This window comes from Humulus lupulus, chromosome 6, assembly GCF_963169125.1.
Source record: "Humulus lupulus chromosome 6, drHumLupu1.1, whole genome shotgun sequence".
Classification (NCBI taxonomy): Eukaryota; Viridiplantae; Streptophyta; class Magnoliopsida; order Rosales; family Cannabaceae; genus Humulus; species Humulus lupulus.
The window spans coordinates 90,358,508-90,386,329 of NC_084798.1; the positions used below are offsets into that span (position 1 = coordinate 90,358,508).

The 27,822-nt window shown below is 41.3% G+C and overlaps 1 long non-coding RNA gene across 4 annotated transcripts; it reads right to left on the reverse strand.

Annotated features, from left to right (window-relative positions):
• Window positions 1-679: 679 nt before the first annotated feature.
• On the reverse strand, window positions 680-27,660 carry LOC133782359 (uncharacterized). 4 transcript variants are annotated; one of them, XR_009870469.1, is made up of 4 exons: window positions 26,944-27,519; window positions 26,170-26,302; window positions 19,007-19,478; window positions 680-904 (listed from the first exon to the last, which is right to left on the reverse strand). It is a non-coding gene; the product is annotated as an uncharacterized LOC133782359 (long non-coding RNA). The 4 variants fall into 4 exon arrangements; XR_009870468.1 differs by lacking the exon at window positions 680-904 and adding an exon at window positions 18,159-18,406 and having other exon boundaries at window positions 26,944-27,518; XR_009870467.1 differs by lacking the exon at window positions 680-904 and adding an exon at window positions 18,159-18,412 and having other exon boundaries at window positions 26,944-27,517.
• Window positions 27,661-27,822: the final 162 nt, after the last annotated feature.

Here is a 27,822-nt window from a genome sequence, read left to right on the forward strand (position 1 = left end):
GCACACTAGCTTTCGAATTGACAAGGGTGTCTATTGTTACATTGTGATGCCTTTCGGGTTTAAAAATGATGGCGCCATCTACTAGAGGCTGGTTAACAAGATGTTCAAAAACCAATTAGGTTGGAACATGGAGGTCTATGCGGACGATATGTTGGTCAAGTCCATGACCGCCCCAGACCACGTGGGCAACCTGACTGAGGTCTTTCAAGTGCTCCACCGATTCGGGATGAAGCTCAACCCCCAAAAGTGCACATTTGGGGTTGCCTCCGAAAAGTTCCTAGGATTCATCGTTAGTGCTCGGGGGATTGAGGCGAACCCCGAGAAGATCAAGGCCCTAATCGAGATGTCATCTCCCCAAAACTATAAAGAAGTTAAAAGCCTAACAAGGAGGATCACAGCTTTGAGTCATTTTGTATCCAAGGACACGGACAAGTGCATCCCTTTCTTCAATGTTCTCCGAGGAAGTCAGAGGTTTGAATGGACAGAAGAGTCCAAACAGGCATTCCAACAGCTCAAGGTGCACATGGAATGTAACGCCCTGGATAGCCAAGACCGCTACAATGTGTACTTATAAAGGTTCAGGACTTGCTAATCAATTCATTTAGTTAAAAACACGTTGCTAAAGTCACTAATGTGCTAGGGTTAAAAGGTTTTGGTCTCAAAAGATACTATTCATATAACTAAACATTTTACACAAGGGATCCCAAAAGAAACAACGTTTAAAATGTTAGTTTACAAAATTTCCAGAGTTCAAACAACCACTAGCCACTCTAAGGCAAAATAGACATTTGTGGTTCTCCTGCTCCTGTCTCCCCTCAACCGTGGCGGTCGAGCAGCTGTTCATGTACATTCCGCCTTCAGAGCTCTCTGATTCAGGGCTGATCAAGTTTGCCCTTGCCTTTACCTGCACCACGTAGCACTCGTGAGCCAAGGCCCACCAAGAAAACATAACATTATAGTGCAAACAATAATAATAGTTGAATAATCATTAGAGCATGTTCATATACTTAGCGTACCACATTGGTCCTATAATCCACAGACATAACCAAAGAATCAACAAACCAACACTCAGCTAATCAACACAACAAGTTCATCAATCAAATGATAATTAAGGTCGACGCCCTTAGGTCTCATCCTCTGTTTAATCCCATTGACTTCGGTTCGCTTAAACTGAGCTCAGTGAATAATAAGCTGTCCTCCGCTACCAGTGGCTGAGCCGCACCCTGTGCGCCAATGTAAACTCTGGCACTCTTAGGTTGTTTGTTTACTATTCACATGGCATAATACCACCCTTTATAAAATCATACAAGATAGGGAACCCTTAGTCCCATTATAAATTTGCAACCGGGTGCAGTTTTCTTACATTTAATTTCCCAATGTATTGGTTACATAAGATGCCTCTTGAGCACGATCCGTTTCCCGAGCCCCTAGCTTAAACCTAGTCACAACCAAGATAAGGGATACCATTAATAATTTTAAAAGGGCTTCTAGATAAGGTTCTAGTCTCTGGAACATCGAATTCCACCAAACACGGTAGTAGATTCGACCCCGAGCACCCTAGGTTAAATTCCCATGCTTAAAATCCTGAATTCCCTTAAGGGTCGCGGTTCAAGTCTCCCATGTCGCGGCATGGCCCCCAAACAGATCCCATCCAAGCTCAGAACCAAACACGGGCCACGGCCCTACAAGCCCCATGCCGCGGCCCGCCCTCCTTCCTCAGCATTCATCAGCCTTAGAGGGCCGCGGCTCACCAAGAACTATGCCGCGACCTGACCCCTTCAAACCCAGAAAAACCTCCATTTTTAACTCTCAAACCTCACTCAAAACCATCCCAATTATATACCACAACTATCACAAACATTCATGCATGATTTCAGAAGCTTAAGCCAGCAGAAACCTAATCCAAAAACCCATCAAAACACCACTTTGGTTTCTGAAACCCACACACTCAAGAACTCTAAAATCAGTCAAGAAAACACTAGAATTCAAACATTGAATCATAAATTCAAGCTCACCTTCACTGCAAAACCTCTCCTCTAGGAAAATTCTGAGCTAATTCCCAAGCTTGTTGCCTTAACTTAACCTTGAAGTTAAGAACCTAAGAACTCTTAGAATTCAGCCCCAAAACTTCATAATCAACTTATTAAAAACTATAATTCAGTGCTTACCTTAGTTTCTAGTTAGGTTCCTTATCTTCCACTGTGTTAATCCTCCAAATCCTCAGCTCTAATCACTGGATTCCCAGCCAAATCTCCTTAGTTTTCAGTGATTTTCCTTGAGAGGGAAGAAGAGAGAATGAGAGAGAGAGAGAGAGAGAAGGGTCGGTTCTTGATGTTTCCACTGTTTTCTAAGTTTTATCCATCTATCCTTAAACAATTAAGTCAATCTCGAGGCTCGGGGTGCCGGAAACGTCCCCGAGGGCAAAATGGTAAAATTCCCCAGTATTCCCACCTAAGCTTCCTAACCTCAAATATATCTCCAATTATTTATTTCCATAACCTGATAAGCTAAATAACCATTCAATACCTGGAATACCCCTTAACTTACCCCAAGTCAAGTATTAAGCCCTGTTGTGACTTCCCCGCTAACTAGCTCCCTAGGATCGCCTCAAGTCGCATGCTGCAGATTTACCCACATAATAATGTGGTTCTCACAATAATAGCATATATTCACATTTACATTCACATAACCATACAAGCATGCTTATTATATAATCACACATTAAATTAATAAATTCACACATAAACCAATTATGCCCTCCCAGCACACTAATCAAGGCCCTTAAGCCGTATTAGTGATTTTGGGTGGTTACATGGAAAACCCTCCAATCCTATCCATCCAGTAGACGAAGAACCTCTCCTGCTCTACATGGTTGTTTCAAAAGACGCCAACAATGTCGCGTTGGTAAAGGAAGAAAGCCATGCTCAGCACCCCCTCTATTATGTCAGCCAAAGACTCCTCGGGGCAGAGTCTAGGTACCTACTGATGGAGAAGTTAATTTGTTGCTTAATGGTTGCCTCTCGAATGCTAAGACCCTACATCTAGGCTAATCTGATTAAGGTGCTCGCAAACCATCCCCTCAGACAAGTCCTTCAGAAGCCTGAGTCGTCGGGAAGGCTCTTGAAGTGGTCGGTGAAGCTGAGTTAGTTTGACATCACCTATCATCCGAGCACTGCCATAAAAGGTCAGGCACTCGTCGATTTCATTACTAAGTGCACTAGGAATCAGGAGAGGACTGAGTGCACCCCAGTGGTCGGACCAGCCTAGAAGTTTTCGTGGATGGGTCTTCGAACAAAAATGGCATCAGGGCAGGACTTATTTTTGTTTCCCCTGAGGGGCATAGGGTGCACAGTGCCCTCCACTTTGGGTTTAGCACCTCTAACAATGAAGCAGAGTACAAAGCCTTAATCGTTTTGCTTCGTGTGGCACTGGAGCTCAAGGTCGAAGGACTCGAGATCTTTAGCGATTCCCAACTCGTGGCGAACCAATATCTCAAAGAGTACCAAGCCCGTGGAACAAAAATGGCAGCATACTTGGTAAAGGTTCAAGAAATGCTGCATAACTTCCAAAGATTCACTATTCGGCAAGTACCGCAGGAGTGAAATTCCAATGCGGATGCCCTGGCTAAGCTGGCCACAACCAAAGATGCTAAGTTAATCAATGTGGTCCCCATTAACTACTTGGAGTCTCTGAGTATCTCGACTCTAAATGAGGTGGAATCAATACAACCCCAAGATGGGTGGATGGAGCCAATAGTTAAATACCTCGTCTCTAGGGAGTTTCCCCAAGATAAGAATGCAGCTCAGAAGTTGTTGTACCAAGTACCGAGGTACATAATCATGGATAGTAGGCTTTACAGGTGAGGTTATTCTTTGCCCTTGATTCGGTGCATATCCAAGCAAGAAGCTGGTTTAATACTACGAGAGGTACACGAAGGTTTCTGCGGAGATCACGCTGGGGGGCAGAGCCTCTCCAAGAAAATCTTAAGGCAAGGATATTTTTGGCCCACCATGAACGGAGACGCGATGGATTACGTCAAGAAATGCGACAAATGCTAGCGCTTCGCCAATATCCCCCGAGCACCTCCAAATGATCTTACGCAAATGACCATCCCATGGACTTTTGCCGTCTGGGGCATCGACCTTATCGGATCCCTGTAGGAAGGGAGGGGTGAAATATGCCATAGTGGTCGTCGACTACTTCACAAAGTGGGTTGAGGCCGAGCCGCTCGCTACAATCACCTCCAAAAAGGCATTGGATTTCTTCATTAAAAACATCATTTTTCAGTATGGGCTTCCGAGGAAGATAGTCTTCGGCAACGAATTGCAGTTCGGCAGTGAAGTGTTCACAGACTTTTGTCAACGGCATGGTGTCATCAAGATTTTCTCTTCCGTGGCCCATTCGCAAGCCAATGGCCAAGTGGAAGAAATTAACAAGACACTCAAGCCCACTTTGAAGAAAAGGCTAGAGCAGGCAAAAGGAGCTTGGCCCGAGGAGCTGCCCAGGGCATTGTTGAGCTACCGCACCATTGCCCGATCCTCCACCAGCCATTCACCCTTATCGATGTCCTACGGGTATGAGGCTATGCTCCCAGTTGAAGTAGCAATCTCCACACACCGAAGGGATACGTATGATCCAACCACAAACCATGCTTTACTTCGAGAGTCCCTGGACCTCATGGAGGAGCTACGCGAAGCTTCTCAGTTGTGAGTAGCGTCCTACCAGCAGAAGGTGGCCAGATATTTTAACTCCAAAATGAAAGATAGAAAATTTGGGGTCAGAGATCTGGTGTTGCGAAGAGTCTTCTTAGCCACCTGAGACCCCGGTGTAGGAGTGCTGGGACCCAACTGGGAGGGCCCATACCAAGTCGAGAGCGTTGTATGTCCGGGAACATACAAATTAGCCCGACTTAGTGGGGAGCTAATTCCTCATGCCTAGAATGGTAAACATCTTCGCCAGTATTACCAGTAATATGAGCAGCAAATATTGTCCATTTCTGTAAATCCCCCTATAGCCTTCGAGCACGTGTAATGGAAATCGTGTATACAAAACACAGTAAGAAATTTATTGTCTGCTTATGTTCTTTGGTTTCCTTTATATTCTAGTAATTCTATGTAAGAGCACCTGCTCACCTGGATAAGTGACCACAAACTAGTCTCCGATCACTTGGGGGCATGGAGTTAGGGCAGCACTACGCCTCAAAAGGAACTACCTAGGAAACTAAACTTGTCAAATGTCAAGAGTAAGCCTAGCGTTGCCATCCCGAGAGTAGAAAATCCTATGAAACTAGTTAAGTCTAGCCTAGAAGGCAGCTTATTCCAAGAGAACTAAGCTTAGCACCTAGGAGCTTGATAACCCAGTAGGTTATTGTCACCTCTCATGGACACTGAGCCCAAGGAGCTCTGACCAAGTCTCTTGGTCTCAAGATGCGAACAAAAGGCCGAGTACCCCATACTTGGCCACGGGAAATCCATGACATGGGAAGCTTGGTTAGTCAACAAGCGAACTAATGTCACTATATCCCATATCTAGAAAACCCAGTATAACGCAGACTTAAGAATTTAGGTTACCTCCCGAGGACAACGCGTGCTCGGAGAGTAATAACCAAATCCTAATCTGTGCAATACAGACGGATACCCAGGCAGCCTACGCCTGGGCACCTCGTTAACATCACCTCCCGATGAGGTGTGAGATGGTATAGAAATGATGATATATGCAATCGGAGAGCAGTGCTGAAACCCCCAGCCGACCTCCCAAGTAATGCATACTTGGGGGGGGGGGGGGGGGGCAGGTGGTTTCACATGCTAAGACCCCTGAAAGCCCGAATCTTTGGATTGCAGGGGTATAGGATGCCAAGTGAGGACCAACGGTATATTCCACATCAAATTTACTTCTAGGACTATGAGCTCTTTTTCTCGTGACATTCATGTTACGTTGAATTTACAGAACCAACTGTTCAAAACAGGTGAGTTCTTGTTCTCGTGACATTCGTGTTACATTGAATTTACAGAACCAACTCTTCAAAACAAGTGAGTTCTTGTTCTCGTGACATTCGTGTTACGTTGAATTTATAGAACCGAGTGTATAAAACGGTTTGAGTTATTGTTCTCATGACATTCGTGTTGCGTTGAATTTACAGAACCAACTGTTCAAAACAGGTGAGTTCTTGTTCTCGTGACATTCCTGTTACGTTGAATTTATAGAACCGCGTGTATAAAACAGATTGAGTTCTTGTTCTCGTGACATTCGTGTTACGTTGAATTTATAGAACCAATTGTTTAAAACGGTTAGTTCTTGTTCTCGTGACATTCGTGTTACGTTGAATTTATAGAACCAAATGTTTAAAATGGTTTGAGTTCTTGTGACATTTGTGTTACGTTGTTTGAAACGGTTTGAGTTCTTGTTCTCGTGACATTCGTGTTACGTTGAATTTATAAAACCATGTGTATAAAATGGTTTGAGTGCTTATTCTCCTGACAACTTAAGTTACAGTGAATTCATAGAACCAAACCAAATAAAAAACAAGGCAAGCTACATAATTCTTGAATGGGTAAATAATTACAACTATGCTCGGGGGCTCTAGCGATTGTTGGTCTATACCCCAATAAGTTTATGGCACGTAGGCCTAAGTGTAAAAATTATAACCAGTCTTCGGGAACCTCCACCACCAGTTCAATGATCATATCTCCACTCGAGGCACCCCCTACCCGGGCCGTTTCAGCAATTGGAGTCACCTCAATTGGTTGAGTGGCCTCGACAGATGGAGTCGCCTCGGCCGTTGGAGCCACTTGGGTCACCTCGGTAGCTTGGGTAGCTCGGAGGTGCTCAGTGAAGAGGAGTCTATACTTCTCGGGCTCCCCGGTGAAGTCCAAGCTCATGTCTTGGTTGTGATACCAGGCCACATAGAAGGCATCCTCAGCGATAGTCTCGTTTTCTCGTTCAAGCTTCTCCACCTGTAATCGAGCAGACTTGTTCAACTCCATGGCTTGGAGGGCCTTCCTCTCTGCTAGCTTAGCCTGATCGATAGCCTCCTTAGCCTGCTCATGAAGTTGGGAGTTCTCTAGGACCACTCAGGCGACCTTAGTTGTGGCCATCTTAGCCTCCTCCTAGGCTCACTGCATGCCCTCAATGGTTGCCTTCGTCTCCTCTTTGGCCTGCTGCATGTCCTCGGAGGCCTTTTGGACAACTTCCTCAAGCTCCAAAGAGCATTTTCGCTCATCCTCGAGGGCAGCCTTGGCCCGAGCAAGTTCTTCCCGAAGGCCTTTCATTTTTTCCTTAAGGGAGACAATTTTGTCCTGGGACTTCTGGAGTGTGTACAAATACTCCATCATAATGTCTCCCAGGTGCTGGCAGGCCAAGGCGGACTACAAAATGAAAAAAAATAAATGTGTTAGCCTGATAAAACCTTATTAAGTTGAATTCAAATACGAGAATGATTAGCTTACCTGGAAGAGGCGTACTGAGACGAGGCCAAAAGAGAAGCCTCGTTACTATCGCCGAGTTGGGAGAAGCTTTGGGCAGTCAACTCGCACATGGTGGAGCTGACCTCCTGGAGGAGCTCGGCGGCGAAAGGAGCAACGATCTCCCCTAGCTTGGCGGAGAACAAAGTCTCCAGCTCGGCCCGACCAATTTGAGGGATGATGGGCCTTTCTCAGGGTGGCTTAAGTTGATGAAGGACCTCGGTCATCTCGTGCAAGGCTTTGTTGCCGTCTTCCAGCCTAGCCTCAAAGTGTTGAAGCATCTTCTCGTACTGCTCCAGCAAGGCCCCCTCATACCTCTCGGGGTACACAAGGAGACGGATCTGGGGTGGCATTGCCTCCTGCTCTGAGTCTTGAATTGACCCTTGATCCGGTTTTGGGACCTCCCTCTGGCTTGGCTCTTGAACCATCTCGTCTGACCCGAGCGAGGAAGGGATCTCCACCACCGGGGGCAAGTCGACTGCAAGGATCTCCACAGGGAGAGTGGAGACTCTCTGCCTCTTGGTCGGAGGAGAGGGTTTGAGTTGCTCCTGAGGATGCGACGAACCCTCTCCTGCCGAAGAGCTGGGGGCGCTCCTAACATTAGTATGGATCAGGCAATGTCCACCAATCCCGTGTAAGCTATAGGAATAAATCAAATAGTTATCGTACATTCTACACAACTGGATAATGCAATAACATAAGCTACTCGGAGGCCCACCGTGAGTTGAGCCTCAGTGCAAACAGTGAGGGTGTATTATCCTATTCCTGACCTTACAACTAATGTTGCTACCATATTGGCAAAACTAGCTTGAGTTGAAGGATATCAATCGGTCTAGGGGTACGAAACCACGAGAAGTGGACTGCCTCCTCGAGCGGTGGAGATAAATGTCTATTAGATCTAGGTAATCCTGGAATTCTTCCCTAGTCCAACGCCAATGTGAGATTTGACCACAATGAAGGAGGGTTGGGGAAGGCAAAACATGCTCGGGACTTATCCTATCACCTACTCGGGAAGTATAACTCAGAACGAGAGGTGATTTACCTGAGTCAAGGTGGGAAGCTTCTATCTCTGCTTGAAGCTTTCCCTCGAGCTCCTGATCCTCTTGTGCCTCCTCTACAATGTGCGTGTTCACTAGCCTCTCCTCCGCCAACCATTTCTGTAACGCCCTCTTGGCCAGCCCGTCTATGTAACTGATATGACGGGACACCAACTCCTGGGAGTTTTTGGACTAGCAGTACTTGGTCAGCTCCAGGTTACCGATTCATTATTCTACACTGAGAAGCCCCGACCTAATGAGGTTTGATTCTATTACTAGGACGCTAAGGTCCAAATCCTGGTTGGGAGAGCCCTCATCGCCTGGAGATGATCCTCGAAGAGCTGGACACAGTGGGTCCGGCGGAAAGGACCTATTCAAAAGGAATTGACTAAGTATCGAATACAAAAAAGCCCTAGTAAGGTACATGATAGAACGTTCAAAAAGATACTCACCAACTCAGGTGAAGTCAAGAATCAGGGTCGGGTTGCTATGGGTCGGGAAGTCGTCCGTGAAGAAGAACGCATCCTTGTAGTCCCGAGAGTGATTCTCGTTATGATGAGGAGCCTTATAGTTGAGCAACGAGGCCGCATACTTCACCAGGGCATAATACCCATCTTGCTTTGAGCCTTTCTTCTAGGGAGTGGTTTTGAAGCTGTAAAAGTAACGGATCTCCGCTGGCGAGGGCTCGGGCCATTTCTGCTTCCAGTATAGAATGTACATCCCCATGAGCACTTTGTAGCCGTTGGGGAAAAGTTGGAAAGGGGTTATCCCCACAAACTTTAGGAAGTTCACGAAGTACTGCTTTAGGAGTAGGGTAGCCCCTGCCATCAGGTGGGCCTGGCTCCAGGCGCCCAGGCCGTTGATGCTACGATGCACCCTTTCAGACTCCCGACAGAGGCGAAGGAGGCACTTGTCTCCGACCAAGTAATATCTCATGATCACCTCGAGAGTATCGGGGTGGCGAAGCAGAGTGTGGTAATCCTCTACTTCAAACGCATCGCCTTCGTATTTTTGGGTAGGGTGTGGAAGAGGGGCCCTGTTAACCTCCTAAACAGTTAGGCCCCGATCTTCGAGCATTTCGGGCCTCAATGCCATTTGGATGTCGGGAAGAATGACTAGCTCCCCAGCCGGCTCTTAGATTCCCGTCCTTACATTGCCTTCGAAAACATCTCGTGCTTGGGCCATATCAGAGATCTACTAGTCAAAGAGATTAAACCAGTGTTCATGTAATTGTTGGAGTTCCTCGGACATATGAGACATAAAACCAAGCAGTTAGTATTCTGATTGAAGGAAAGATGGTCAAAACATGAATTACTCTAGGGATACTTCTCGGAAAGAAGAGAAAAGTTTTGGAAATGCGAGGTATCCCCGGCACTTAAGGAAAAGCTGGAGGAGATGAACCTACCGGAATCTGGGAAATCCCTATATTCCGGTCACAGGCACAGGAACACAAAGTTGACAAAGACTTCTGAGGGTCATTTCGAACAATCCTAATCTCAAAATGTGCCTAAAATGACTCGTGAAAACTAAAAACAGACTCCAAAATTCCATACCACTGGCATTCCTAAACATATATCGAAAAATCTCAAGCACCCACAAAAACAGAAAAGTGGGTCGAAGGTGCTTACCCGAGATGAAGCGAAGGTAGGTGCTGAGGCGAGTCCTAACCTTGAAGTATTGTTTTCCATCTGCCCAAAAGTACGATGATTCACGCTAGTAGTCCAAAGCTCATGGAAAGAAGGATTGAAGATGAGGTGCAAGCGAGAGAGAAGAGAGTGTTCTGGGAAGGTTTTTTATTTTCGTACGGTTATCGTGTGAGGCTGAAGATGGTTTTCTTGGGCTTTTATACCCAGTAAAACTTATGAGGTAAGCAACTTCCCCACGACCGTCAGATGGCTTGCCCTAGTAAGTTCATGAGGGTGATCCAATGGTTAGGGTTCAAAAGGCGCAGATTGCAATCATTTTTTCATTGGGAAAAGACGCCTCGGGTGCAGAGTAGACGTTTGGGATCTCGGAGTTGGCCCCTAATTAAATGCACGGACTGATGGGCCTAGCAACGGGGCGTTGACACGTGGGTTTGATTTTCAAAGTGATGTCAGAGGAAAGCCCAAACGTTTTTTCCCTCCATTTTTTCAAATCACCTTTAAGTCTCCACTGCCCAAGGGCGAGTATAGACTTGGGGGGCAAATGTTGTCTATATTTTCACCTCTGACACGTGGCAACCCCCAATGACTGGCTCGGACATTCATAGACATCATTGGGGCATGATACTGCTCGAGGCCTCTAGTCGGAGCAAGGGTCCTCCTAGGTGAGACTTTGCCTTTGACACTGGGCTGTGGGTGCCTTAGTAGATTACTTCCCGAGGTTCGTCCTCGAAGCTGGAGGTTCTCTAGCTCGAGAAATTAAGGCGAAGGCTCTCATCCCCCAGTCATCTCCTAAGCCCAAGGTTATGGTTCTCGAACCTAAGATAGGGCACAACGGGTTAGAAAATACGGGTTTGCAGAGCCAGATGATAGTCTGACAACCTTTATGGGCGATCCGTCAACAGTGTTGTCGAGTGTACGACTCGACAATTCGTACTCTCACTACGCCGCCTGCACATGGAAGTACTTACAGCATGCCCTGATAGTACCAGGGGGATGTTGCCCATAAAGTAGGTACCTTTCTACAGTGGGCCCCGCAAATCTTGCTTGGGTCGTGGTCTCTATTCAATGCATCCAAATGCATTGAATAGGTATTAATCCCCCAACAATGGTAAGAATGTGTATTAATTTTTTATGATTAATTTCCCAAAGAATCTCTAAAGTGCTTTAAGTGTGTTTTGTAGGTATATCTCTGTGCTACAAACCCTTTTGATTTGAGAGAGAGAGAGGGAGAGAGGAGAGGAGAGGGGAGAGACGGGAGTGGGTTTGGTGAGAATGAAAGATAAAGAACTTTAGAGTTTTCTAAATAGTTTTTATTATTATTATTGAGAAGTTCAATGTTCCATCAGAAACTTAGACTAAGACCAGGAGACAGAACTCGAAAGAAGAGTACTTTGAAATGTTTTGTCATGGTGTTTGAAGCTCTATAATGTCTTATCTCTTATTAGTTATTCTTGGAACTTATATATATATATACATGAATTGTTAAAAATAGAAAATGTGCTTTATTGACTCCCTAGAGGAAGAGTCCCACATTGCTTTGGAATACTTATTTGTAAGGGTATATATATAGTGGACTTGAGCTTTGGGGTTATGCCCCAAGGGGTACCCACTTTTGTGGAAGAGGGAGGAGTTACACAAAGGCTCACCTGAACACCACACACGCGCGCACGCGCCGTCACCGTCCGTCCGACCGAGCCGAGCTGAGCTGGTTGGTGTGGTGGGCACCTTATTTTTTGGAGAAAAAATTATTTACTAAATTATTATTTTATTTAATAAAAATGTGATTAATTTTTTTTATAAACAGAAGACTTTTTCTCTTCAGTTTTTCTAGGGATCCAACTTCCTCTCCCATGATTTAATTAACGTTTTTATTCATGTTATTGTCTGTCCACTTCTTCGACATAGTGTGATGGATTTCATGGGGTAAAATACATCTATGTTCACATCAGAAAAACAGCTGGTTTTATTTTTATTATCGATTCCGAGCAGTAGTTTTGAGGGTGTCTGTATTCGACGGTTCTCTACAGTGCAGTGAGGGTCTGATACAATGTTCGACTGGGCTGTTTTATCCTGGGGATGATGGGGCTTATAGTTTGCTTGCACAATTCTAGGCAGTGCCGCGAACGTCTTAAAGAGAGCGACCTAGTCCATGACTCAACCCAGATTATTAATTCGGTAATTTTGTTCCTGTTTTAAATTCTGCAGCAACTATTTCTAACAATTTTAAGACGTTTAGTTTCTTCCATGAATACCGATGATAACTCTGGTGTTGTTGGCATTAATAAACCATTTCATTTTGAGGGTAACCATTTTAAAAGATGGAAATAGAAGATGTTATTTTTCTGACAATGAAAAAGGTTAACACTACTCTGACTACTGATAAACCTACTGTTTCTGAAAATGTCGAGAACGATGAAAAAGAGAAACAAACTAAGGCATTAGAGGCTTGGGTCGAAAATGATTTTCTGTGAAAAAATTTCATTCTCAATGGTTTATCTGATGACATTTATGATTATTATAATTCTGACAAAAATGCTATGGAAATCTAGGACGCACTACAAAAGAAGTATGACACTGAGGAGGCTGGAACTAAGAAGTACGCTGTCAGTCGCTACCTCAAATTCCAGATGACCGATGACAAGTCAGTGGAAGCCAAATCTCATGAACTTCAGAAAATCGCTCCTGAAATCATTTCTGAAAGTATGTTTTTAGATGAACAATTTCAAGTTGCTGTGATTATTGACAAACTGCCCCCTGTGAGGAAAGATTTTAAAAAATTTCTCAGGCACAAAACCAAAGAATTTTCACTGGAAAGTCTGATCACTCGCCTTTGCATTGAGGAGGAAGTTCATAATCAAGACCAGAAAGAGGAAATGTTTGTTGTGTCCAGCAACAACAACGCTAACAAAAAGTCCACTGCTGTTCTAAAACCCAATGAGAAAAACTTTAAGACTCAGAATCGAAAGCAGAACTCAAACCGCAACAATCAACCTCAAAAAAAATAATCAGAATTGGAACAATCAAAGGAACCAAACTAGACAGCAGCAGCAACTCCCTAATAATAATAATGAACCTACACCATTTATGTGCTTTGTTTGCAATAGACCAGGTCATATGGCACGCAAGTGTAGAAACAGGCCAAGCTCTGCATTGCAAGCTAACCGGACAACTGAAGAGCCTTTCACGACTATGATATCTGAGATCAACCTTGTTGGTGGATCAGAAAGGTGGTGGGTAGACACTGGTCTCGCCATGTTTTCTATGATCAGACGATGTTTAAGACATATACTGCTGCTATTGAGGATAAGAAAGTGTTGTTGGGAGATTCACACACTACGATTGTTGCTGGTATTGGAGATGTGGAACTAAAGTTTACCTCTGGAAGAACTGTGATTCTTAAGGAAGTCATGCACACTCTAGAGATGAGAAAGAATTGGTCTCGGGCTACCTTCTCAACAAGGCGGGGTTTACATAGACTATAGGGGATGATTTGTTTGCTTTTACTAAGAATGGGATATTTGTAAGGAAAGGGTATGCTACTGAGGGAATGTTTAAATTGAATGCTAATGTTAATAAAGTGAATGCTTCTACTTATATGTTGTGTACTTTTAATACTTGGCATGCTAGACTCGGTCACGTTAACAAGCACATAATTAAGAATATGAGTAGTTTAGGCTTAATTCCTAAATTATCTTTAAATGACTTTGAAAAATGTGACTCTTGTAGCCAAGCTAAGATCACAAAAACACCACATAAATCTGTGACTAGAGAAACTGAGCCTCTAGATTTAATTCATTCTGATATTTGTGAACTTGATGGTACGTTGACCAGAAATGGAAAACGTTATTTTATCACTTTTATTGATGACTGTTCTGATTTTACATATGTGTACTTAATGAAAAATAAAAATGATGCTCTTGATATGTTTAAATCTTTTGTGACTGAAATTGAAAATCAATTTAATAGAAAGATAAAGAGATTTCGTAGTGATAGAGGCACTGAATATGATTCTAGCATGTTTATTGATTTTTATAACTCACATGGAATTATACATGAAAAAATTGCACCATATTCACCTGAAAGGAAGAATAGAACATTTACTGAATCTGTTGTTGCTATTATGCTTAATTCTGGTGCTGCCTCTTATTGGTGGGGAGAAATATTATTGATTGTTTGATATGTGCTTAATAGAGTTCCAAAATCTAAAAGCAAATTTTCTCCTTATAAAATCTTGAAAAATAAACAACCAAATATCTCTTATTTTAAAAATTGGTGTTGTTTGGCATATGTTAGAATTATTGATCCTAAAATGATAAAACTAGCTAGTAGAGCATATGAATGTGTGTTTATTGGCTATGTTGTTAACAGTAAAGCATATCGATTTTTTTATTTGAAAGACCATGTTATTTTGGAATCAAATGATGCTGATTTTTATGAACATAGATTTCCATTTAAATTGAGAAATAGTGGGGGTGCATCATTTAGTAACATGCCTGTGATTAGGGACATTGAGCATCACGAGGGTAATGAAACTGAACCTAGAAGAAGTAAAAGAGCTAGAGTCTTTAAAGACTTTGGTTTTGATTTCTGTGCATATACATTAGAAGAGGATCCTTCGAACCTCCAAGAAGCTTTGACCTCATTAGATGCTAAACTATGGCAAGAAGCTATTAATGATGAAATGGACTCTCTTGAGTCTAACGAAACCTAGCATTTAGTTGATCTGCCACCAGGTTGTAAGACAATAGGTTGTAAATGGATTCTAATAAAAGAAATTGAAACCTGATAGTACTGTTGATAAGTACAAGGCACGTCTTGTTGCCAAAGGTTTTAGACAAAGAGAAAATGTAGATTTATTTGACACATATTCACATGTCACGAGAATAACATTTATTCGTGTGCTTATTGCTTTAGCTTCATTACATGATCTTGTTATGCACCAAATGGATGTTAAAACTTCTTTTTTAAATGGTGAATTAGAATAAGACATTTACAGGGACCAACCTCAGGGATTTGTGATCCCTGGTCAAGAACATAAAGTGTGCAAATTAGATAAATCTTTGTTTGGTTTGAAACAGGCACCTAAACAATGGCATGAAAAGTTTGACAATCTAATTCTCTCACATGATTTTAAAGTGAATGAAAGTGACAAATGCATTTATTATAAATCTGAGAATGACATTAGCACTATCATATGTTTATATGTGGATGACTTGCTTATTTTTGGTTCAAACTTGCATGTCGTGAATGATGTGAAATATGTGCTATGTGAAAACTTTGACATGAAAGATCTAGGAGAAGCAATGTGATCCTTGGTATTAAGATCACTAGGTATGGAAAGGGAATTTCTTTGGATCAATCTCATTACATTGTTAAGATCTTAAACAAATACAATTACTTTAACTATAAACCTGCGTGTACACCTTATGATCCCAGTGTAAAACTTTTTAAGAACACTGGTGATGGTGTAAGACAAACTGAGTATGCAAGCATCATTGGCAGCCTTAGGTATGCCACTGATTGTACTAGACTTGACATTGCCTATGTTGTGGGATTACTGTGCAGGTTTACTAGTAGACCTAGTGTTGAGCATTGGCATGCTATATAAAGGGTCATGAGGTACCTTACGAGAATAATGAACCTTGGATTGCATTATCATAAGTTTCATGTTGTCCTTGAAGGATACATCGATGCTAACTGGAACACCTTGTCAAATGACTCCAAGGCAACCAGCGACTATATCTTTAGCATAGTTGGTGGAGCTGTTTCATGGAAGTCTATGAAACAGACTATTTTGGCTCAATCTACAATGGAGTCAGAAATGATAGCACTAGCTACTGCTAGTGAAGAAGCAGAATGGTTGAGAAGCCTGCTAGCTGAGATCCCTTTATGGGAAAAACCGATACCAGTTCTGTTGATCCATTGTGATAGTACTGCGGCTATTGCAAATTCAAAACCATTATTACAATGGTAAAAGATGTCAGATATGACGTAAGCACAGTACTGTTAGAGAGTTCCTCTCTACAGGAGCTATAAGAGTAGATCATGTACGCACTGATGAAAATTTAGCTGATCCTTTGACGAAATGATTGGCTAGAGAGAAAGTCCTTAAAACATCAAAAGGAATGGGACTATTGCCCTTAGAATGATGAGTCACACATGATTGTAACCCGACCTATAGACCGGAGATCCCAAGAAATAGGTTCAATGGGTAATAACAAGTTATGATGTGATTTGAGTTAGATCATGCTATTACTTAAAGTTAACTTGAAACATGAATTCCTAAAGTGATATAAGGTTGAGTTAATAGAAACTCTTAATGAGATCTATACTCTATGTGGAGTGGAGTACCGAGCTACAAGAGTACTCTTGATAGACTCACCAATGTGAATGTGGAAGTGGGGTCGCTTCCTATGAAATTTTGGGCAAATTTCTAGAGCGTTCACTATACTGGGATAGACGTGCATGACCATTAAAGCACGGACTTTTGGACTACACCCTAGAAAGATTGTGCATGGTGCAATGTTAGAGATAGAGTTCAAGATTACGTGTCACTCTAGTATACTCTAAATTGTATTCGCTACGCAAAAGTTCAAGTCGAGAGATACCATTGTTTATGCTCAATCTTATTGTTTAGGTTACTGCTCGATGAAAAATATTTTTAAAAGTTCAAGTGGGGGATAGTTGGAACTTTTATTTATATATATATATATGAATTGTTAAAAATAGAAAAGGTGTTTTATTGACTCCTTAAAGGAAGAGTCTCACATTGTTTTGGAATACTTATTTGTAAGGGTATATATACAATGGAGTTGAGCCTTGGGGTTGTGCCCCAAGGGGTACCCACTTTTGTGGAAGAGGGAGGAGTTACACAAAGACTCACTTGAACACCACACACGTGCGCGCGCGCTGCAGCCGCCGTCTGTCCGATCGAGCTGAGCTGGTGTGGTGTGCACCTTATTTTTTGGAGAAAAATTTATTTATTAAATTATTATTTTATTTAATAAAATTGTGATTAATTATTTTGGGTAAACAGATGACTTTTTCTCTTCTGTTTTTCTAGGGATCCAACTTCCTCTTGTTTGTTTGCTTCTTCGATACAGTGCGATGGATTTCATGGGGTAAAATACATCTCATTTTCACATCAGAAAAAAAATGCTGGTTTTAATTTTATGATCAATTCCAAGCAGTAGTTTTGAGGGTGCTTGTATTCAACGGTTCTCTACAGTGCAGTGGGAGTCAGATACAGTGTTCGACTGGGCTATTTTATCATGGGGACGACGGGGCTGATAGTCTGTTTGCACAATTCTGGGCAGTGTCGCGAACGTCTTAAAGAGAGCGACATAATCCGCGACTCAACCCAGATTACTAATTCGGTAATTTTGTTCCTGTTTTAATTTATGAAGCAGCTATTTCTGAAAGTTATGAATAGAGAAACTACTTGTTTCGTAATATATGTGATGCTACAAGAAAAAATATTATGGATAACTCTAAAAAAGTGCATAAAGAACAGTTTATAACACTTTACCCAATGCTAACAAAGCCCATGTTATTAAAAGTCTAGACCTTTTTATAACAATTTTCAAATGTTATCAATAGTGTTATACTTGACTATTCCATAACAATTTTTCTTTGTTACAAAATACATACAATATCTATTTATTAAGCTTATAAATATTTTGAAGAGTCAAACATTATTCTTATTTCATGACATTATTTAAGTGTTATATTTTAGATTCTTTTATAACATTATGTGCTTGTTATATTTTGACAAGAGTCAAACAATATGATTATCTCATGTCATTATTTAAGTGTTGAAAAAAAATGTTATTATAAATTCTTTTATAACATTTTGTGCTTGTTATTATTATATTAATGATAACTTTTGGTTATAGTTGTTATTTTTTTATTTATATTATATTTTAATAAAATTTATTTTTGTACCTTGATAACAATATAATGATAAAAAACATTAGATCTACAAAAATGTAAATATCATCATATTAGGTAACTCGATCCAAATACATATTTTACTTAAGAAGTGAATAACTTTCAAAAAGTAAAATTTAGAGAATCAAAGTCATCGTAATAAACTTATATCTTAAAGGTTTAGCTAAAATTTGAAAAAACTCTTCCATGTTTCACTTAAAAAGTGAACATCAAAATCTAAAGATATTATGATGCTTTATTATTTTCATTTGATTTGAAAGCCTATTGTCGAGCCCACAAAGTGAATCACGACATTTCACTTGATTCTCTCTATCTGTGTCTTGGTCAAAAATGAAACAACAACAATATTAAATCAGTACTAATAATAAAGGACATAAATATTATATTCATGCATGGTTTAAACTAATAATGCAAGCCAACAAGATCTTTTCCATTATGGAAAGTTGAAAGGCATAAATTGCATAACTTGAGCAGGGGAAGTAATTATACATGATCAACTAATACATCTAAGGCGTACAAAAATATAATCTTTGAACAACAACCAGGAGTGTCAAATCTCAAACATGGGAAAACATATCCATACTCCAAAATTTTCCGAACCATTTAAAACTATCTACCTTGTTTAGTATTACAAATCAAGGAAAATAACTAGCAGACAATATAATTTAAGCGTCAGATGTACAACTAATATTAGCATGAACATATTACTACAAGAGATCAATTTTGTCCAGCTTTAATTCTATGAACCCATATTCGAAGAATCAATGGTCCATGATAAATAGTTTATCAGTTCAAAAAATAGTTCGCAGTCACAAATTCTTTTTTTGTCAAACTTCAGGAAAACATAAGAGCAGTTGGTACACATAATAGGAGAACAAACAAACATTAAAAAAAAAGTGGAGAAAACTCTTACTTGTTCTCTGCCTTGAACTTTTCACTTTACCATGCCTTGATAAGAGATAACATTTTCTCTGTGGCAACCCTTGCAAGCACAACATCTTAAAAAAAAAGTAATAGTTGATATGAAAAAAGTTGTATTATTCTTAAGAAAGTTAAATACAGTTTCCTCGTGCTCCCGAACAAGAATTTGGCGATTCAATAGGGATCACTATAGACAATTAAAATAACAAAATAATATTAATTAAAGTCTTCCAACAGCCATTCACAATAAAACAATGAAAACAAATTCAATAAATCAAGAAAGATGCAAACTGGGATTTTCTATCTTTTAGAACACACAGGACAAATTAAATGGCCACATACAATGACAGCCAGTAAGGTCAATGAGTCCAGCTCTCTGTTTGTAACAGAACACACTCCATCCGAATCAAAATGGTGGAAGATCAAATCTCATCAACAACATGTTATATCATGCTATCCTCCACCTTTGTGTGATATCAAATGTCAACAAAAAGGAAAATTTGTCAAATATGTAGAATATTTGCAAACTGCTATAATTAAAATACGTACAAAGGATTGAAAATGACAACATAACATTCTTTTGGTTTATTCATAACATTCAGGGGTTTATTCCAGATAATAATGTCTTCTAAATAGCATAATGAAGCTTGGCATTCCTTTTTCAAATTGAAAGTAATCTTCCAGTATCTAGTTCTCTAGAAATTATAGTTTTCTATTGTGACCTTTCATGATTCTGAAATACAAATATAGCAGTTGAGGAAGTACTGAAATAGTTTGTGAAGAAAGCTACAGATGGATAAAATTCTATACATTACAGAATATCACTCTGTTTTAAAATTAAAACTAACACTATATAAATATATATATATATATATATATATATATTACATTTAGTTAAAATGGGGATGCCATCCAGTTAATGACTCTTATGCTAACCAAATGCAAATATCACTAACCAGATAAATTATGTTAAGGACATAGAACTAAGTTCTTGAGAAGCATACCCCACCATTGCCTCCACATACTAAAATGTCACAAGACAATTTGATCTTTTAAAGTCTATCCTCACACTCCAGATTATTAAAAAATATGCATAAATATATTTATGAAAAGAAATAGTTTTACAAAAAAGAAAGCAAAACACTAAAAGTTGTTTTTGATCCCATGTTTGCTCTATGCTATCTCTAAGACATACCGAGGAAAATTAGCCGTGTTAAGGTATTGAGGGTTCGTTAGAAAGCAAATAAATTATGACCATGTCTATATCATCTTATTCCTAATGTTGATTTTTTTTTTTTTTGCAATAACATAGTCTATTTGATTAAATGCAAAACTTTTCTCTAAACCAACCTACTGGTCAACATAGATTTGTGGAATTAATTTCTGGTTTATGAACCAATGACTGAAGTAAAACTAGAATTCATGTAAATAACAATGGTAAGGGCATATAATAAGAGCATATAACAGTGGTAAGTCCAATTTATAGATTTATTGGATTTGGACTATATATACAATGACAAGGGGAGAATTCAAATAAATAATCGGTACTTGAGATTGCGTAAGTGCTAGTCAATTTGATTCTTGATCTACCAAGCATGTCAATTTAATCAAGAAATAGAAAAATAAAGTAGGACAATAACTAGGTTAGGATTCTCATAGACATATTATGCCAGAAATTACAAGTATATATGCAGTAAAGAGAATAAAGGATAATTCTCTTTCAATATTCTCATCAAATCAATCACTGCCAAGACAAATGTCATTTATTATTAAAAAGCTTCAATTTGAAGTACTTGAAATAAATCTTTTTATTTTAGATTAGACAAAAAAAAAAAAAGATTATTACAACTTACAATGTTAGACCACCATTGACGTATGTCTATGCAGGAGGGGTAAGGGCAGAAAGAATGACAGGTCAGCAGAGAGTAGGAGTGAGGAGAGTTAGTTAGAAGGGGTTTTGTATCATGTAAGGGAACACGGTAGAATTGATATGCCTTAGTATAAATAGAGGAGAGAAGGAGAGCAAAGTGTGCATTCTTTTACTGAGAAATCAGATTGTATTTGGAGAGAACCCAGCTCTCGAATTCTGGGTATTTTCAATGAAAAGGCTGTTGAGGAGCATTATTGAGCTTGGTTATTAAATTCCTTACTGTTAATTCTAGCATTACCATATCAAGTGGTATCAGAGCCCAGACCCACTATGGGACCTAAGCCGAATTTTCCAATAGAAATGGTGGAGGAGAAGATCGAGGAAGTTCAGTCAGAGTTTCGGCAGGAGGTGTCGGAAATTCGAGCACAGGTGCAGCACTTTCCGCAAGAATTGGAAGCCTTACGCGCTGATACACAGAGGATCCCCGAACTGGAGAAGAAGGTAGAGTACTTGATTACCCATATCACTCAGCTGTTGCAATCTTCCAATCGTATGGGAGCTGTTGGTACGAGTGCGGCGGAGGATCGGCATGGGAAGGCAGTTGAAGGAGACAGTTCGTCATCGCATCAACCAATGGGTCCTCCGTCGGCGACGCCTCCACCACCGGCACCTTCATCGAGCTATCCGACACCGCCATTGGAGCCACACACAGCTCGGGATTTCAGGCCACCGCGGATGGAACTACCCTTGTTCTCGGGTGAGAACCCAGATGGCTGGGTATTTCGCGTGGAGCGTTACTTCCTGCTGAATCGTCTCACAGAAGCTCACATGTTGGAGGCGGCGATTATCGGGTTGGAAGGGGATGCACTCACGTGGTTCCAGTGGGAACACTCCAGGCGCCCAATCACTTCATGGGCTCTGTTGAAACATTTGCTGATGGTGCGATTCCGGTCGGTCCCAGTGGGGTCGGCGACGGAGGAGCTGTTATCCACCAAGCAGGAGACGACGGTGAGGGCTTACCGGATTCAATGGGAAGCACTGGCGTCGAGGGTGGTCGGAGTTCCAGAACACGTTCTAGAGGGCTGTTTCATCAAGGGATTGAAAGAGGAGATCAAGGGCCCTTTACACGTGCTGCAGCCATCGGGCCTGGCCCACATCATGGAAACAGCCCAAAGGATTGAAGAGGGTCATCATTTGATTGGATTGGGCTTTCACCAAAAAGGGGGTATGGCTAGGGCTGCCCCAAGCCCAATCGTGATACCAAGGTTCACACCCCAGCCCTCCTCGACGAGTTGTTCGCACACCATCTTCTCCGGCGGCTGTAACCGCCCGAAGGCGAGTACAGGGCATACGGCGGGAACCCAAACGAACCCCCCGATCATGCGACGATTGACGGAAGCCGAATATCTCGACAAGAAGAATCGTGGAGATTGTTTTCGTTGTGATAAGAAGTTTCACAGAGGGCATGTGTGCGAACAGAAGGCACTCCATGTCATGTTGGTTGCCAATGACTTAGAAGGGTCCGAAAGTCAAGAATCGGCCCCGTCCAGCCCAGAATCCGGTGACGAAACAATGCAAGAGGAGCAACTGGCGATGCTGTCCCTAAATTCGTTAGTGGGAATATCATCAGCCCATACAATGAAAATATCAGGCACCATAGCCAAGCATCCAGTAACGGTGCTCATTGATAGCGGAGCCACACATAATTTTGTGTCGAAGGAGTTGGCTCAAGCGGTTCATCTACCGATTACAGCAACAACCGCTTACGGAGTATTGCTGGGAACAGGAGGCCGAGTGCGTACAGAAGGCATTTGTACGAACGTGGAGCTGGAGTTAGGTTCGTTACGGGTGGTTACAGACTTCTTGCCTTTGGAATTGGGAGGTGCTGATGCAATTTTGGGCATTCAATGGCTGAGTACGTTGGGCAATATGCGGGTCAACTGGCGAACAATGGTGATGAAATTCGAAGTAGGGGGGTCGTGGGTAACATTACAGGGGGACCCCAGTTTGTGCAAATCACAAATCTCCCTGAAAGCCTTGATTCACTCGGTTCAACAAGAAGGACAAGGATACTGGATTCAGTTTGGGGCATTGGCAGCCAATACCGAGATCTTGTCTACAACTACGTTGCCCGAAGTTGAGGATATATTCCAGAAGCATGATTCGGTTTTCCACATGCCGAGAGGGTTGCCTCCTCCGCGTTGTCATGAGCACCATATCACGATGAAGGAGGGGTCGGGTCCAATATCGGTTAGACCGTACCGATACGCACAGATACAAAAGGATGAGATAGAGAAGTTGTAGACTGAAATGTTACAGGCAGGAATAGTACAGCCCAGCACGAGCCCTTTTTCGAGCCCGGTACTCCTCGTAAAAAAGACGGCAGCTGGAGATTTTGTGTTGATTATAGAGCCTTGAATCGCGAAACGGTCGCTGACAAATTCCCTATTCCAATGATAGACGAGTTATTAGATGAACTATATGGGGCAAAGGTCTTTTCGAAATTGGACCTTAAATCCGGATATCACCAAATAAGAGTGGCAGCAAGAGATGTAGAAAAGACGGCTTTCCGTACACGCGAGGGGCACTACGAATTTTTGGTAATGCCGTTCGGCCTAACCAATGCTCCAGCCACGTTTCAAGCCTTGATGAACGACGTCTTTCGTGAGTTTTTGAGAAAATTCGTGTTAGTTTTTTTTGGCGATATACTCATTTATAGCACATCACTGAAGCTTCACTTACAGCACCTGGATTTAGTCTTAAGTCGCCTCAGCCAGCATCGACTTTATGCCAACAAAAAGAAGTGTTTGTTTGCGCAGTCCAAATTGGAATATTTGGGCCACATTGTCTCGGCGGAAGGAGTTTCAGCGGACCCGCTGAAACTGGCAGCAATGTCACGGTGGCCAGCGCCGAAAAATCTGAAAGAATTAAGGGGTTTTCTCGGCCTTACCGGTTATTATAGGAAGTTTGTAAGAGGCTAGGGCCAGTTGGCAAGACCGTTAACGGACCAGCTAAAAAAAGATGCTTTTGGCTGGAGTAAGGAAGCACATGACGCGTTCCTAGCATTGAAGAGATCCATGTGTGAAGTCCCAGTTTTGGCTCTGCCAAATTTCGCAGCCCCGTTTGTGGTGGAAACGGACGCCTCGGGTACAGGCCTTGGGGCCGTATTGATGCAACAGCAGCGCCCTATAGCATATTTCAGCAAAGCACTTTCTCCTCGAGCTCGCTGTAAATCAGTATATGAGCGGGAGCTCATGGAAATGGTGTTAGCTATACAAAAATGGCGCCCTTACTTGTTGGGCCGCCAATTTATTGTTCGGACAGATCAACGGAGTTTACGCTACTTACTTGAGCAGCGAATGGTAGCAACGGAGCACCAAAAATGGCTGACGAAATTACTGGGTTATGATTTTCAGGTACAGTACAGACCGGGCCTTGAAAACAAGGCTGCCGATGCATTATCGAGGGTACCTCAGGTGGTGGAGTGCCAAGCATTGTCGATCCCCAACATGATTTCAATTTCGGATTTGAAGCACCATGTAGCCACTCATCCTAATCTGTCCAAAATTATTCAGAAACTTCAAGCAGGAAAAACTTGCGCAGGGTACTCTTTTGCTAAGGATTGTCTAAAGTTTAAAGGGCGGCTGGTTATTCCTTCCTCGTCACCATTTATACCATTATTACTACAGGAGTATCATTGCAGTAATGTGGGGGGTCACGCAGGGGCATTTCGTACATTTCAGCGAGTAGCCGCTGATTTATATTGGCACGAGATGCGGGGAGATATACAGAAATTCGTCGCTGAATGTCCCACATGCCAGCAGAGCAAGTATTTGCCCCAATCGCCAGCCGGATTGCTACAGCCACTCCCAATACCGGACCAAGTATGGGATGATATCTCAATGGATTTTATAGAGGGTCTTCCACAATCTAATGGTTTTGACTCGATTCTTGTGGTGGTGGATCGCTTATCAAAGTATGGGCATTTTGTTCCTCTTCGGCACCCTTACACAGCCACTACAGTCGCTACAGTTTTCGTCAAGGAGGTGGTCAAGTTACACGGTATTCCAAGATCCATTGTCTCGGATAGGGATAAAATTTTCCTTAGCCTTTTTTGGAAGGAACTATTCAAGTTACAAGGGACAATGCTCAAGCATAGCTCAGCCTACCATCCACAAACGGATGGCCAGACCGAGGTACTTAATAGGTGCTTGGAGACATACTTACGCTGCTTTGTAATCTCTAAGCCGTCGCAGTGGGTAAAATGGTTAGCTTGGGCAGAGTATTGGTACAATACGTCTTATCATTCGGCAGCAGGAATGACACCATTCAAGGCATTGTACCACAGAGATCCACCACCTTTAATTCGGTTAGAAGGTAACCAAACGATTGTGTCAGCTGTAGAACAAAATCTGCAAGCGCGTGATGAAGTTTTAGAGCTGTTGAAGATGAACTTGCACCGTGCCCAGCAAAAGATGAAGTTTCAGGCTAACAAGAAGAGAAGGGACATTGAATATGCAGTTGGTGATAAGGTCTATGTGAAGCTTAAACCATATAGACAGCAGACATTGGCCAAGCGTAAGAACCAGAAATTGGGACCTTTGTTTTTTGGCCCGTACCAGATTCTATCCAAGATAGGCATGACGGCTTACAAGCTGCAACTACCGGCTGAGGCAAAGATACATCCTGTTTTTCATGTGTCTATGCTCAGACCAGCTTTGGGTCCGCACCAAACAGCTACCACCCTCCCCAAGAAGCTGACAGAAGAACTGGAGTGGCTCCTCGAACCAGAAGCGCTGTTGGACATGAGACCGGGAACACATATGGAACAGCCGCAAGTGTTGATCAAATGGCTGCATCTACCTGAGTTCGAATCTACCTGGGAGGATTTAGCAACGGTTCAGCAGCAGTTTCCAGACTTCCACCTTGAGGACAAGGTGCGTCTTTGGGCCGGGGGTAATGTTAGACCACCATTGACGTATGTCTATGCTAGGAGGGGTAAGGGCAGAAAGAATGACAGATCAGCAGAGAGTAGGAGTGAGGAGAGTTAGTTAGAAGGGGTTTTGTATTATGTAAGGGGAACACGGTAGAATTGATAAGCCTCAGTATAAATAGAGGAGAGAAGGAGAGCAAAGTGTGCATTCTTTTACTGAGAAATCAGATTGTATTTGGAGAGAACCCAGCTCTCGAATTCTGGGTATTTTCAATGAAAAGGCTGTTGAGGAGCATTATTGAGCTTGGTTATTAAATTCCTTACTGTTAATTCTAGCATTACCATATCATACAACTTCTCCTGGGTCTTGACAAAAGGAGAAGGATAAGAAAATGCTTCTGTTATTGTTATTTACTAACACTGAAGTTGCCATGACTTAGTAGCTCCACAAATGACATCAACAAGAGGGTGTCTCGATACAAAAGCTTCATAATCACAAATAAAATCACATGAACATATTTATTAATCAAGATACTCCTGTAGATAGCAGTCAGGATATAACGATTAGATTCGTGCAATTACAAAACTAAATAATGATTGAGAAGTTAAAACAAACAGAGAAAGACAACCTCAGGGGACTATACAAACACTTGGTAAGCAAATAAAAGTATCTGAAAATATTTAATAATTATACTTATTAGATACCAACAACAATGCTTCCATAGTGTTCAATACTTGATAAATGACTTCATAAAGGAAAATGCAAAATAAATAATTCCATGATTTTTGTAACAAGTAACAGAGGAATCATATATTACTAACATAAATTCACCTATACATGACCACACATAGATATATAAGCATATGAGATTGATAGAAAAAGGAATTTACAGCTTCAAAGTTTGTGAAGCTTTAAATGCTCATTAAGTGCCTTTCGAATTCTTTAGGCTATACATCTCGTGTACTCTCAGCACAAGCAAAGATCATTGGCACACTAGAACATTGAAAAACCCTAACATTTTAATCCTAAAATTTGAATTTATAAAAAACATATATAAAAACCCTAACATTTAACTATTAGAATACATCAATAGAACAAATCAAAAGACAAAAATTCAACACTTACCTCTACAGAAGAGATTCTGAGAGAGAAAGACTCTAGAAGATTTGGCTGGAGCAAAAACAACGCTGGAGTAGATAATTTTATCGAAGCTTCTGATCAAGAGTTTATGAAAGTGAATGATCGATGAGAAAAAGAATGATGAGCGAGTCTTCATAGGGATCAGATCATGAGGGATATGAGAGGAAATCAAATAGAGAAATTGTATAATTTTTTCATACACTATAACGAATCCTCTAATATTTAAGCCAACATTGTAATGAAGAAATATGTTACTATGTAGGTATGAATATGGTACTTGATGTTTCAAATATGCTTGACTGATTGCAATTGCTTTGAGATCCACAAATTCATTTTATTAATTCTCACCAAAATTCAGCTTTTAATAGGGAATCAATCAATGTGAATTAATTTCTCCCTACTACTAAGTGTTTATGCTCAAACCCAGAACTATTTTACAAATCTTTATTAATATAATTAGGATAGCAGAGAGATTTGACAAGAGATGGAGACACATATATAGGGAGGCAAGCTTTGACCTCTCCCTAATATTTTTTTTTTTAAAAAAAAAAATTGTGCAATATTTGTCTTTTATAATTTTTCTTGGTTTTTGGCCCCCTACAATACTACTCTGTCTCCATCTTTGGAACTTACCCATGTTTTCTTGATAGGCATCTTGAGAATCCACTAGTATTAAGACCCAGCCTAGCATAATAAAAGATAATCTAGAGAGATTTTTTTATGTGTGTCTACAGAGATATTATTTGAGCCAGACAACTGTTAGTATAAATTGTTCCCTAAATAGCTGACGGAAAGCTATAATAGGTTATCCTCTTGACGTCATGCTTCCACTACTGGGGTAGTTCTAGTGTTTATGTTGGTTTG